Source organism: Anser brachyrhynchus (assembly GCF_964034855.1).
Source record: "Anser brachyrhynchus genome assembly, chromosome: 1".
NCBI lineage: Eukaryota > Metazoa > Chordata > Aves > Anseriformes > Anatidae > Anser > Anser brachyrhynchus.
This window is the reverse complement of record NC_137694.1, coordinates 34420121-34435827: the sequence shown is the minus strand read 5'-3', so window position 1 is coordinate 34435827 and position 15707 is coordinate 34420121. Positions and strand designations below refer to the sequence as shown.

Below are 15707 nucleotides of genomic sequence, written 5' to 3'. Positions count from 1 at the left end.
GTAGGAAATAAGATTAACCACCCACCTCTTCTTCCACGCTAAATACTAATGCTTATCAAGAATGGGGAAGAATGCAGACACCCCATATATTCACATGGGCTACAGTTCATCCAGAGCCCACAACATTCACAGGCAACAGTTTTGCCTACTTTCTTTCTGGGATTATTTGCTTTGTAGGCACCTCAGTTCATGTTCCTGGCCACTCAATTTCAGCTGCCATACATACCTATTGATGATGTACCCTATTTGGGTAGGACAGGCATACATCTCCTATCCAAGATTATTATTAACTAAAATGATCTAAATTTCTAATTATAATTTCTAATTATAATTTCTTGCAGTCTGCGATCAGGCAGGTGATGAATTATGTAAAGAATGCATATGAATACAAGCTAATTAGCGAATTTTCAGATATGTCCTTTCTCCAGCAGGTTGAATGTTGTGGCCCAGCAGACCATGGTTTGCAGTTAGTAGGCAAAGGGAATTTTGAGTGGTGTCATAATACACAGATGCCTCCTGGTACCACCACCACAGGTCAGCCTTTATCTGCTCTTTCTAAGGTGCTGCACTGTCTTGCATCTGCTCTTTGTGGAGCTCTATTGACACTGCAGTAACTGCAGCTTAGACTGCATCTACACAGGGCTCAGATAAAGACCCATATGAAAGCTATAGGCTGTTAAACTTTGTCTTGTATCTAAGTCACTGTAGTCTAAACCAGGTGTTTCAGTCAGTGTCAGGCAGATGTCTGCCTTCCTTAATTTTATCTGAACTGGTAAAGCTAGAGAATCTATTGGTCCTCATGTTGGTCTGAAGATATTTTCACTTAGGATATTTTCAGGACTAGTTTGAGTGCTAATTTGTCAGCAAATATTGATGTACACCTTTATATTTCTATTGCCACTACTTGGGCCAAATTTTTAAGAGGGGTTTACATTCAAAGATCAAGTCAATGGGTATGAGTGATAGCAAGATTACTATATAAAAAAGTGTAAAAAAGCTTCGATACAGTCAGGCCATGTTCAGGATGTATGAGGAAACCCTATGCAATACAAATTTCAGCACTGGATTGTGAACTGTTGCCGTATAGCATGAGAAGGAACCGTCGTCCTAACTCCATGCTGCCCATTGCATGCCGCTGTTTATACAGTACATGATCTGAGGTGAGACATTAGCATATTAACACAGTTTATATTCTAGGGCACGTTTACAGAAAAACAAAAAGTAGGATGGAGAACTTTCAAACTGCTCAATGTGCCAATCTTGGCCACAATTTCCTAAGATTACTCAGTTCATAATTGCACATGATAATCAACACAAAATTAAATATCCATATTGCCTAATTACATGTATATACCATAATGGCATAATTAAGATACCCAATTTTACAATTAGAATGTGGCATACTTAGTAAACAGCTTTTCAAAGCTTTATTTCACTCATTTCAAATGACTTCCAGAAAATGCAAATTCGCATGCAAGATACGGTACATTGCAAGAACATTAAAAAATGTTTAATAATGCATATTCACAAGGGGCAAAATTAAGACTTAATATGCATACTTGACTACCTTTGTCTCAGTTTTTGAAAACTTAGCAGTACAACTTTAATGTTCTGTTTTTACGGTTTATGTCTGGTTGCTTAAAATAAAGCTTTTGGCTTTGTTTTTTTTCCATGCTTTACAATGGTGTAACCAGTCAGGGCTGCTTTTATATTTTCTAAGTGTAGACAGTATTATTTTTCATAAAAAACTGACTGACCTGAGAATTGTCACTTCTAAGCAGAGGTGAATTCATGTTAAGTACACAAACGCTTATCTTGCATATTGTTCAATCTTGTGTTCAGTGGATAACTTTCTACTTTCAAAGATGAATGATTTTTGCAACATGTAAAATCCTGTATCCAGGATTTTGTATATAAAGGACCAAATCTTGTATTTGATCTTGGAAATCTTGCCATTGATGTTACATATATATATGTGTGTATATACATATATATGTGTATATATATATATATATATACACTACCAACAGCAGACTTCCACAATTAAAAGCAGCAGCATGCATCTCAAAGTTATTTTCTTCCAGATGCGAATAGGGGGTAAAAAAAGGCTGTTCTCACAGCACTATACCTCAAATTTTTAAAACTCAAAGACATAGCCAAATCAAAAAATAACACTCACATTGTCATCAATGTCCATTCTTTAATCATTTTTTTCAGTATCTAAGATAACCAATAATTCCAGAAATACTGCAGAAAATATCCATTTTCCAGTGTCTTCTCTTAGAAGTAGCTGAATGCTTTAAAAATAAAGAAAATAAATAATACTTTAGGGGAAAAAAAGGTCTGGAAAGTGTTATCTAAAATAATAGATGTTTGAAACTGTGAGATTGACACAAGCACAGAACCCAACATATAGATGCCACTAGTGGGTAAACTGTCACTAGAAGATTAATAACATATTGTGATTTTTCAATCTTTCTCCTGTGTAGTTCATTGGACTGATTCCCACGAGATATCTTTATTTGAACTTCCACAATTATTTTAGAAAAATACCAAGTATTGATTTAAAAATATTGGTTGAAGTGTTGTTGACTGTGTACCTTGGGAAGTATCTCCAGTGACTAATTGTCCTCATTCTTAACTATTGTGTCTACAAATCTAATTTGATTTTACTTGGATTTAGCTTCCATACATGGGATTGTATTATAATATTTGTCTGAGATCACACAGTGTACAAGTGAATACAGGCCTAGGTAAGTGCCTAGTAAGAAGTGAGTCATATAAGGCCAAGTTATGATTCCTGAGGGATCTTGTTTCAGTACAGACAGACAAAGAACAAATTTATATTGTACTTACTGTTTTAATCCATTGCACATACCCTATATTAATATTTTCTCATTCAAGTTTCTTAACAAAAATGTAATATTATGTGATACTGAGTGATATATCACAGAGGTCCAAAACTTCATAATATTTGTTTTGATTAAATTTATGACCTCATTAAAACAAATGGACTATGCTATTTTGACAAGATCAAATGATCCTCTTGATACTCTTTTGATTGTTTAATGATCAGTATTCATCATTGAACATTTTATTTAGTCTGTCAGATGTCTAGCTGCTTATTTAAGAATTAAGAGAACATAGCTAGAAACACCAACTTTATTGCAATTTCTGAAAAACTTCATGTTTTCTCAGACTTATTAGAAAGAAACAAGCAGACTATAGGTATCACTTGAAAAGATCTAAGATGCCAACTACCTATAACATTTTAATTGATAATTAAAAATCTATAATAGGACTTGTTTAATAATGTCTTTATATACAGCTGGAAATTAAAAGAATTTAATAATTATATGGAAGAAATATATGAACTGTTGCTTTTCCTTTTTTTTTTTTTTCCCCAAATGCGGAAAAGCAGTATTTGTCAAACATACTTTTCTGCTTATCAATTGCATAGTAATCAAAGGAAACAAATATTCCCCTTTCTTATCAAGTAAATTTACCATTATGGTCCAGATGAAAATTATATCCCAGTATGTGTCAGCAATGTAAATATCCTATTACTCTGCATCTGAAGGACTAGAAATTATGTAACTCCCAAGTGCTTTCAATATTAATGTAACTAAATGAACAGCTACTGATAGCAACTCTCAGTCCTGTTTTGTATCCTAATTTTATAGATGAACATAAGTAGTAATTTTTCTGGATTTAAAATATGGAATTCAGAAAGACTAGAGACAGAATTCCTGGTTAGCTGCTAGCAGTAACTGAAGCTTACAGAGAAAGGCATGTCTCCATGCGGCTGATATATTTCTTTCAGTAGCTGGTACAAGAATAAAAATAATGCAAATTCAGAATTGTGCAGGTTAAAAAAAAAAAAAAAAGTCTTCTTGTTAGGAGATGGATGATTTCTTCTTCCTTCATGTTCAGACAAGTCCCTGCTAGCTTCAGACTTACTTTAAATTCCTTGGAAATTATGTAATAATAGCTTTAGTTCCCACAACTGCAGTGCAGTTTTAACTAGAAGATCAGCTCAGCAAAGCTGCTAAAATGATTGTACAAAATTTGCTTGATTTGCCCCTAAGTGACCTGAACTTCACAGCTCTGTGTAATTATTATCATCAGGTTTTGGCATGAAGTTCCCACAGTGAAAACTGCTGATAGGCTTATATGTGATCTTAAACAGTGTTTTAATAGTGTGGAGTTTTCCTAAAGAAAGAATTAGCATTGGCTGTGCTTCAGCCTTTATCTATAAGGTAAGTTGCTTGAAAGGTCTTCTTTTTCAAACTGGCATCATGCCCAACTTGGAAGAAAGCATTTGAAGAGGCTTGGAAATTGTCATACAACCACGTTGTTGGCATTTGCGCATAAGCACATACATGCACGGTCACATGCACTGGTGTATTAGCACACCTCAACTGATCATTTGCTTTGTTGCTGATTGATTTACTATTGATTTGCAGCATGCTGTATTTGTTATTTTATTGTTAGGGTTATACCAGAAATATACTATTTTCCAAAAACAAGTTGTATAAGGGTATATATCAGAATAACTGGGTCCTTCTCTATGCACTGGTAGAAAAACAGTATGATTTATTGGGTTATCCATGATACCCTGAAACAGATGATTAAATTGTGGATCATTTGTGGATTCTCTAAGAGAATGGGTAAATTAGAAAAGAATATGTATTTTCTTCACTACCTAACGAATGAGAAATAAACTGCTTGTGAAAAACGGTCTGAATTTAGACATTCTGGTCATTACAGATTCTGTGATGTTTGAGACCAAAGATGGAATGACTTCATATGATTTGCTGTTCCAGAAGATAGGTTCACTTGGCTGCCATGCTAAAATACAAAAAATGTCCTATTCCCCATGTCACAAATATATAAATAGCAGTGGATTATGTTTCAGAATTTAAGTTGCATTCCTGATCACATTTCAATCATCTTTCGTTGATAAAATAGCAATTATCAAACTAAACAGACATTCTTCCAGAATATCCTGGCTACAGTCTGCTCATTGCTCTAAAGTAGAGTAGTTTTATATGTCAACACTATATTGCACTATGCCTTATGAACAACTATAAAACAGCTAAGTCCTGTCAGTTCATAGCTTGTAGATATGCTATAGAAATAGATCCTAGCACTATGATATCCTGATCACAGCAGAGAAAGCAAAACAGTATTCATGGCAGCATTTCACTGCAAGGTAGCTGTCAGCCTTGGAATCACACACACTAATTTCTTCAAAACAGTTTGGTGGCAGGTTATCTTTTTTCTCCCTCTATCTGTCTCTTTCCAGCTGCTCATAACTCTCCCTTACTGCAGGAACTTCCTGTACTTTTTCTAGCCCTGATTTTTATCCCACTCCAATCAGGAAGATCTAGGTTAATTGGAGCAGGTTATATGGTGACTTGTGGGCAAGTTGGATCATCCTTGTCTCTAAATTGGAGAGACGTAGATTTGACAGATGGGATCACTTGGCAAATAATGAATTGGCTGTGTGGTCATGCTCAAAGAATTTAAGTCAGTGGTTTGATGCCCAGGTGGAGACCAGTAACAAGTGGTGATCCTCAGGGGTCAACATTGGGACCAGCGCCGTTTAACATCTTTGTTGGTGACATGGACAGTGGGGTTGAGGGCACCCTCAGCAAGTTTGCCAATGACACCAAGCTGTGTGGTGCAGTCAACATGCTGGAGGGAAAGGATGCCATCCAGAGGGACCTGGACAGGCTTGAGATGTGGGCCTGTGCAATCCTCATGAAGTTCAACAAGGCCAAGTGTAAGTTCCTGTATCTGGGATGGGGCAATCCCAAGCACAAATACAGATTGAAAGCAGCCCTGAGGAGAAGGACCTGGAGGTGTTGGTTAATGAGAAGCTCAACATGAGTGAGAAATGTGCATTTGCATCCCAGAAAGCCAACAGTGTCCTGGGCTGCATCAAAAGTGTGGCCAGCAGGTCAAGGGAGGTGATTCTCCCCCCCTACTCTGATCTCATGAGACCCCACCTGCAGCCCTGCATTCAGCTCTGGGGCCCTCAGCACAAAAAGGACATGGATGTATTGGAACAGGTACAGAGGAGGGCCACGAGGATGCTCAGAGGGCTGGAGCACCTCTCCTATGAAGGCAGGCTGAGGGAGCTGGGATGGTTAAGCCTGGAGAAAAGAGGACCCCGGGGAGACCTTGTACCTAACTACCTTCTAGCACCTAAAGAGCACCTACAAGAAAACAGGAGAGGGAGTCAGGAAAAGCACACAATGTACAGAAAACTACATGTGGTCCTGCCATAACCACTGTAGTCTCTGTTGTGCCCTGGCCCCGGAGTTCCCAAAACAGAAGTTAATCCATGTTTTTTATAAGCAAGCAAGAACCACCTTTTCAAATTTCCTAACAATAAATACACTGAGAAGGCAAAAAATGGGTGAAAGATATATGGGTATTCAGACAAATTCAGGTTACAGCAAGGAAACCAGCACCTCACATACAGTCAGAGGGAGAAAAAGAAATTAATTAAATAAATAAATAAATAATAATTAAAAAAAAAAAAACCTACACAGAGATTTAAGTAGCCAATAGTTGAGTTACAGATTCCTACCTAAAAATAGATATGATACCAATGACTACAAGATGTCACATTCCACTATGGAAACAGTGCTCCACCATTGTGTTTACTCTAGTACATAATAGAGCCCTTATGAGTCATCTGAAATCGGAAATGAAATTAGTAAGAAAGGTAAACTGTCTTTTATCTTTTTATCTCCTTAACTCTTACTCTTATTTTTTGTTTGTTTGTTTTTTTCAAAACAATCCATTTAGTAGCTGGAACAGCCACTTTTTTTTTTTCCCTTCTAAGTAGTATTAGATTTTCACAAGTAATCCAAGCTCAGGAGTCCGAAGTCATGTACAAAGCTTTTGAAATTTGTTGTTCTTCAGGTTTTTTTGGGGGGGTTTCTTGGTTTGTTTGTTTACTCAAAGGCCTGATAATACTAGAGAAAAAAAGATAAATATTAAAAAACCTTGTTCTGTTAACATGATTAAGCAAAATTCAAAGCTGGCAGAAAACAAACAAAAAAAAGTCTCTTCTGACAGTTGCACATCCAAAGCAGATTATATCCCCCCCCCCCTTTTTTTTTTTCCTCCAATCAGAGAAATTCTGGGGAGAATAAAAGCAACCAAACTCCTAGGCAACAACTTACTACTGGAAAAATGTGGTTAGATAGCATTAACAATTCAAGATCCCTGCCCTGGCTATTATGTTGGCCTGACCTGAAAAGGAATGAAGCCTAACCTTGAAGTAGTACTTATATTCTGTAGAACGGAGGAGTAGGGAGGAATAGAAGCACATTGAAAAATTCAGGACATGAAGTAAACTGGACATTCAATTACATTGAAGAAGACATGACTGGTGTGGTAATATGTTAGAAAAGACACATGCTTTTCCTGTACTACTGTTTTGTTTTGTTTTGTTTGTTTTAAGAAATAGACTGATGTCACAATAATAGGATGATGCTCAAAGTCTATGAAGGACTACTGGAAAAAACAGAGAATGAGCTCTGGCTTAGGTTCTCCTCCTTGAGCTGTTCAACATTTACCTTAGCTGTCAATGGGGAAAACTGATAACTAGATTTTTTTAACATGTTTAAAGATATAAAAGGACAAATACATAAAATATACTCTGGAAATTAGACTAGCAGTTCCTCATATGGTTTGTATTTTCATGCTTCTGTGAACAAAATCAAAATGCCATGCCAGGTATTCATCCTCTTATCTTAAACATCAACAAAATATTATTCTGCTATTTCAGGATTGTATCATCGTTGCCAGTTACATTAATTAAAGCAAAGCACGGTTATTTTCTTCTGCATGGAAGCCTTTGAAATAGAATCAACTTCCTTAAGTCTCTTTTTTTTTTTTCTTTTTTCTCAATGGAAGAGTAGTATTTTTAGTAGTATTTTTAGTCCTAACATTTTCAGTTATAAAACCAGTGCACCACTGTACTTAGAGGTAGACTTACATATGTATTTAGACATTGAAAAGTGTGGGGTGAGCATATATAATGGGATTTTCAATGCAAAGCCCACTTCCCATCAGCTTGCTCCAGCATGTGGACACTAAAAATGCATATAGGGGCATTTTATAATCAGTGGAAAGGAAGATTTCTGTGGTTTTGCTAACACTCTCTACTGGCCATATGATGAGCTCGGGCACATCACCCAATCTTCTTAGATTCCTATTTTTAAAAAAGGCCTGAACCATCATCTGAGGTAAATACATGGGGAAGTACGGACCCAATTTGATTCTGTAAATCTCTCTCAGTCTGCATCTTTAGATGGCTGAATACTACCCACACTTGGCATGCTTGTTTGGAAAGTTCCTAAATGTATTTAGAAATGTATTACAGAAAAGTGAATTTGGAAATTACTTGATATAATTTATTAGCAGGTCTTTTTTTTTTTCCTCAGATCTTTTGACAGCATTTTTATTTTATTTTTTTTTTACTGAAATATATAATTGTGTGTGTTGGTTCACAGCAGGCACTCCAAGGCACCCACACCCTTGTGTGCACTGACACTCCCACTGCTAACCTGGCACATCTAGACACCAAAATACCCTGTAGCTTTTGTATGTTCCAGCACATTTTCAGGTGTAAGACACTTGATGAGTTACTGACCTGGATGTTTTATCTTTCGGTTCCAGCCTTTGTTGTTCTCTTGATGAATTGCTTGCTTAGTGTCTAGAAAACATAAAGCTATCAATATCAACAATGGTGCCAATGAACTGTGGCAAACTAAAGGATACAGCAGATTAACAATCATTACATGTCAGAGGTTTATGATATGATGATGATGATGATTGGCATACATGTTTACTTCTACAGAAAATAATATTGTAAATAATTAGAATAAATGGCAACTCTAAATTATGCACAGCCTGTTTAATCCTTAGAAGAGAATTACGAATACAATTATAGAAGGGAAGAATTATAAAAAAACAATTTATTTTAAAATTTATGTTACACATATACAAGGCAATATCTAAAAAACCTCACTGTGATATTCATAAGGAGCATGTATTCTAAATTATATTAAATCTGATGTATAGCATTATAAGGGCTTCTGCAAACCTCATGAGGTTCAACAAGGCCAAGTGCAAGGACCTGCACCAGGGCTGAGGCAAAATCCCAAGCACAAAAACAGGCTGGACAGAGAATGGATTGAGAACAGCCCTGAGGAGAAAGGCCTTCAGGTGTCGGTTGATGAGAAGCTCAACATGAGCCAGCAATGTGCACCTGCAGTGCAGAAACCCAACCATATCCTGGGCTGCATCAAAAGCAACATGGCCAGCAGGACGAAGGAGGTGATTTTCCTCCTCTACTCTGCTCTCGTGAGACCCCATCTACAGTACAACCTTCATCTCTGGGGTACCCAACATAAGAAGGACATGGACCTACTAGAATAAGTCCAGGGCCAAAGGACGATCAGAGGGCTGGAGCACCTCTCCTATGAAGACAGGCTGAGGGAGTTGGGGTTGTTCAGCCTGAAAAAGAGAAGGCTCCAGGTAGACCTTATAGCAGCCTTCTAGTACCTAAAGGGAACCTACAGAAAAGCTGGGGAGGGAATTTTTGTCAGGGAGTGACATTTTTGTCAGATAGGACAAGGGGGAATGGCTTTAAGCTACAAAATGGTAGATTCAGATTAGATACATGGAAGAAATTCTTTATTGTGAGAGTGGTGAGGCACTAGAACAAGTTGCCCAGAAAAGCTGTGGATGCCCCATCCCTGGAAGTGTTCAAGGCCAGGCTGGATGGGGCTTTAGGCAACCTGGTCTTATGGAAGGTATCCCTGCCCATGGCAGGGGGGTTGGAACTAAATGGTCTTTAAGGTCCCTTCCAACCCAAACCATTCTATGAGTCTATCATAAGTATTTTATTCAACCCTGATTAAAGCCAAAATAATCTGAATAATATTTAAACAATATCAGGTTAAAGAAAATTTCTTGGGTTTACCAGTAAGATTATTTATTTAATTTGGGAGTTAATGGTACCCATATGCTACCAGGTTTTTAGAGGTAGACATACAGTAGTCTTTAAATCTAAAGAAAGTAGCCTCATTAATGTGATAAATACAGTTTTATTTCTACTGATGATATGAAGAGGGAAATTGTCTTTTTGCCAACTTTCACTCATTCAGTATACAAAAGATATTAAATGCTTTAAAGCTCTTTTCACATGGTTGCATAGTCACTTTCTAGTTAAATGAAAACCGAAGTCTAAAGCATGCGTTAGCTCTCTTCTGCCACACAGTAATTGGTCTAACCTCCCAAATGAAATTAAATTAAACTGTCTTTTGATGACTCCAGTCTGAAAGGAAATAAGCATACCTTAAAGCCCTATTTACCTTCTCCTTTGTTTTCTTAACAGAGATAATCTTGAGCTTTGTCCTACCAATATAGATGCTAATTTTACTATCTGGGAAGATCACAGCCTGTGACTCTATCAGACCACATAGAAAACTTCACTCCTACTTTTTCATTGTTGATATCAAAGATAAATTTTTGTGAATATTTTTTCTCTCTTTCTCTCCTTCTCTTATAAGATTTATATTAGTAATGTCTTTCCTTCTTAGCACAGAATAGAAAAAAACATATGAAAGCTGAAATGACTTTAGCAATCTGGAAGAACAATTTTACCTCTACAAAATAAGTATATATCAGGTGCCCCCTAGTAAACATGCTAAGGAATCTTTATGTATAATTTTGATGAACTGTTTAACTTAGATGTTACAAAACCAAAAATACATCCTTAGAATTTACTCCAGTATAAGACCTTCTTCTGAAATAGCTTAATATTAGCAAGGTTTAGTTTCATGTCAGCAATGACCTTGTTGGCACATGAAGCCCCAGCTGACTTTCTCTTCTGGCCAAAGTTGATCTTGGTCAGAATTTATAACTCATTTTACTCTAAGCTCCACCTCCTCTTTTAATTGCACCCTTCAGATCTGCCAAGATAAAGTGCTAACAATTTATTTCTTACTCAGTTTGGTCAAAACAATTGGAGCCATGTGGTATTTAATCGGTTGAAACGGATGCCTGTCTGACCCAACTGGGTTAAGGAGCAGTTACACAAGAAGTTGTGCCAGAGGATCTAGGGTTGTGGTTCCATATCTGGCTGACTGCTGGCTGCTGCAGTCCTGATATAGACCAACCCATCCCCGTCCCTCTACTCTCCTCTTCGCAGGGGCCATGAGAGAACTTGTTGGAACTCCTAAATGTCCAGCAAATTGCCCAGTATGGGATTAGACAAAGACCTGAGCTGGTAAAAGGGAGGTGACAAAAAAAAGCAACCAGTACTGGGGAGAGAGGAGGTGAGGGTTAAGAAGCTAGGACCTCTTCATCCAGCCTGGTAGAATCCAGAATGACAGAAGAGACTACCCTGCATTGCTTAATCTTGTTGTTGCCATATTAAATGCATCTTGGTAATAGCTTTGAGGAAACCAGAACTGGACTCCAAGTGAGCAATAAACAGGGCATACTTGTAGAAAAACAAGATGAGGTAGTGGCTTAGGCCACAGAGGGATTTAGGAACATCTAGACCTTTTAAATCCATTTTGATAGAGTTTTCAGCATGGAAGTATGGAATAAAAAGAAGAACCTCCTGCCTGAAGTAATTTTAGCTTTGAACTGCTTCCTAAAGTTAGGGCAGAAGCAGATGTTTTCTCTTTTCCTGGCTGGAGAATCCTGCCCCAGCCCACCTGTGACTGAGTCAGTATGTGGGGCAACTCCCTAATTCACCCCAAGGAGATTCAGCCAGGCTCATGCCAACAATCTGCACTATTGAGCTAATCTCCTTTTATTGAGCCTGAAGCAAATTAGGGCATGCATGTGTTAATGCACAACCTGCAGAAAAAAAAAGGTATGAGGTAGGTATGAGCAACTACTGTGAACCAGAGCTGGCACTCCTGGATCCAGGAGAAAGTGTCTGTCCTTGATCACAGATCCCTATGCCAACCCCCTTCTCACAAAACACAGCATTCTCTCTCTTGCTCTATAGCGTAAGGATTAAAGCCTTTACCTCAGGCTGGAGAGACGGAGTTTTAACATTTTTCCTGCTCAAGGGAACTTGAATCCACATGCTCTGGATGTCCAGTTTTCAGATTACTTAGCATTTCAGAACTGGATACTTTGTTCTTCCAATAGGAGGCTTCTGCAATGAACTCTGAAATAAGATAACAGATGCTCTCATTACCTAGTGACACTCTTGCCTACAGATCATAGGATGAGAAAGATCAGGAGCCAAGGCTTCTCCGGTGAGTACTCCCCATTTAGCTGAAACATGTGTCGTCTTATCCTATTGATTATCCCTCTTCGGTGTTTAAAATGTGCCTCCACATAACTGCTGTTGGACAAAGCTTCCTGTCAGAAGACACACCTGAGATAAGTGCACCATTTGACCAAGCAGAGGAGGAAATTAACTATACTATAATGACATTGCCAGAAAAGTAAAAGGGGCATTACACCATCTGGCTGCACTTTAAATGAAGAGCAGAAATGAAGAACTCCTGTGAGTCTGCTGACTGGATTAGGCCCTGCCAGCCAGCCAGCCAGCTATCACAATGTCTAATTTATATACCCCAAATATGTTTGAAACCCAGATTAAAGATGCTCACATGATGATGTTTTGACAACTCCAGCGTATGAACAGTTGCAAACATTTAGACATACAAAAAATTTAGTGACAGAAACTTCAGTACTTATAATAACCAGCCTCCCCAGAGTTAAGTGGCAGCCAAGTAGTCATTTTGAGGCTATGTATTTTAGATTTAGCAAACTTGAATGGCACTCAGATACCTGAATCTATTTTGTATATTGAGGATATAATCCAGAATGTCTCCCCTGGCCTACAGCATGGTTTCACTGCCATAAAGGATGGTGGTTGCACAACAGCTGCCCTCTAGCAGGCGGACCGCCTGCACAGCTCCTGTCTGGCTTGGTCCTCTCCACCTCCAAGGCCAGCGCTTGAAGGTGCAATGACCAGCACTAATCCCACCTTCTGGAGCTGGGGTTGTGTGTGAGCAGCTTGTTTACTAAACCTCCGATCCTGGCTTACTTTCCACTGCCAGGAGTTTGGGGCCTGTTTTCCACCAGCATTCATTAACTTTAAGTTATCATGCAATGTGCCAAGTTTCCATCAGCCCAGCAAAAACATTCTCAATTCCAAACCTTGTTTTCCCGATGGCAGCGCTCTGTGCTGTAGCCTTTCTGAGCTGTCTTGGCCAGAGGTATCTGTTTATGCAGTTAAATTTTCCTAAGACGCTGATGGGAGCACACACACACTTTAATAAGGCAGAAGATGATAGCAGCTAGTCCTTTCTAAAATCAAAACAATGGGGGGAAAAAACTCCCTACCATAAAAACACAGCCACAGGGAAAAAATAAAAATTAAAGAAAAAAAGAAGCTGTAAATATATATACAGTTTTGGTCCAAGATGACCAAAATTTCTGGCCTTATAAATCTAGATCCTAACTCTGTGATCCCAAAATTAGCTTGCTTTTCATAAGAATCAGTGAACCAAAACCCTTCAGGCCTTATTCAAAGGTGAAATAGGAATCAGTGGCAATAAACATGGCAAATAAAAATCTTGCCTGGCTGAAAACTGAATTTATTTTGGCAAACCTCAATCCTTCTCAACATAGTCTGTGAGCATGCAGGTATTCAACTCCCAGTACAATTATGCGAGTCCTTAATTCCTGTCCACTGAAGTAAACAGAAGTGAAGCCGTTGATTCAGCTGGGTTCTCAGCTTGCCTCAGTCTACAGATTGCAAGGATGTGACTGCAATGACTAACTGCATTACTAATACCTGTTTGTTTCAGTCATGAAGGGGAAACCGTTCAGTGGCTGTTCAGTGCAACAAGGTGTCCTAAGCAAAGCAGAATTTTGTGATCGTTTTTACTACAAAGAGGACATCTAGAAAACTGCATTCTGTTTTGAATTACACAGTTCACTTAAAAACGTATCCATGTTTGTGCAAAGCGTGCTGGAATCCCTTTATGAAACAGGGGAAGCTGACATTCGAAATGGTCTCAACAACATAGTAATGAGATATGATCTAAGGGATGAAGACTTTTAAAAATCTTCCAAGTGGGATTGAAAGAACTGCAGGCTAGGAAATCTTTTGTTCAAATTAGGAAAGCTGGTAGAAACTTGTAATAAAAATATCCCAGAATCAATCAAAATGTGATAAACATTTTCTAATAGGGAAGAGTGGATACTGCATTTGCACAGGGAAGTCATACCTTGCAAATTTACCAAAGTTTTTCAAAGGTACTCAAGAGTAGGCAGATGTGGGTAATCATGGTAGATTTTCAGTCCAATTTTCAATCAACATTCCTCTGGGGAGGAAAAAAAAAAAAAAAAAAAAAAGCTGCCATTGCAGCAGGGAAGATCCCTCAAAATTTCAGATCTGATCAAATTATAGAAACAAAAGGTAGAAATAATGAGCTGATTTACAAGAAAGAGAGTTCACTGGGGATCTGTGCTGAGGCTTGTGGTGTTCAATATAATAATAATAAATGACCTAGAAAAGGAAGCAGATTGTAAGGCAATGACATTCTCTGATAATTCAAGGTTTTAAAAATGAATATTCATGTTATTTACTGGTGTGCTAGTAAACTAGCAGGGGAAATCTAATGCTCCTAAATGCAGGATCATAAACAAAACCAGTCCTAACTAGATCTCTAAAATGGTAGCCTCAATATTGAGTATTAATTCTATGAAAAATATTTTTAAGTTACTATGGTTAACTAAGTATTAAGTTAATATTTTTAAGTCCCCATAAAAATCCATTCAGTGCTCAATGCTAGTTAGAAAGGTAAAGAGAGAAAGTGTCAGAAAAGGAATAGAGAACAAAAGAGAAATCACTGTTATTATGTCACTATTAAGCTATGACAGGTCCAGATTTTTAGTATTATTTGCTGTTCTGATGACATGCATGTCAAAAAATATGTCATCATATGAACAGGTGAATTATATGAACAATAGGTATTAATACACTTGATTTTTTTAGTTTGGAAGAGAGAAGACTCAAAAGATTATGCTAGAAATCACTGGTGTTAACCATAAGTGGTGGAAGATGAATAGGATATGATGATTCAGACGTTTGTGGTCAAAATTAAAGGACAACAAATGAAGTTATTAGACAATAATTCGAAAGCAAATAGAGAGAGGGGTGCAGTCATTTTATCTAATTAAATCATAGAATTCACTACAAAAAATGGTATAGAGGCCAAAATCTGAAATGGTTAAAAAGCAACATAAGCATTTATAGAAAAATAATGTATTTGGGGCTTTAAGTTACAAAGATACCACTCGGAGTTCAGGAAACCTATGGACTGCAGAATGCTGGAAGAAAAGGCAGAGGAAGGATCAAAGTATGGCTGTCTCTTCCTGAGGCACCCACTGCTCTCCCTGGTGAGAGACAAGATATTTTAGTCTGACCTCCAAAGGCAAATATGGGTAGGCTTTGATGACAGAGTAAAAAGAAAAGACAAACAGAGATAAAGGAAATACTAGCTGTAATGAGGTCTCTGCATATGGATCTCATAAGGGATGTACACTGCAGCTTATTGTTGAACAGATAAACAGTATACCTATTTCCAAGAATCAAATTAGGCATTCCAGGGGATTGTCATCCATGACAGCTT

The 15707-nt window shown here is 37.7% G+C and overlaps 1 protein-coding gene across 1 annotated transcript in view; it reads right to left on the bottom strand.

Annotated features, from left to right (window-relative positions):
* The window catches only part of LOC308188292 (uncharacterized protein), a gene marked incomplete at its 5' end in the record, with an annotated part of 68928 nt that overhangs the window by 14213 nt on the left and 39008 nt on the right, over positions 1-15707 (bottom strand). Inside the window, 2 exons of the mRNA XM_080577169.1 lie at positions 8678-8740; positions 12077-12220. The remainder of the gene's footprint in view (positions 1-8677; positions 8741-12076; positions 12221-15707) is intronic.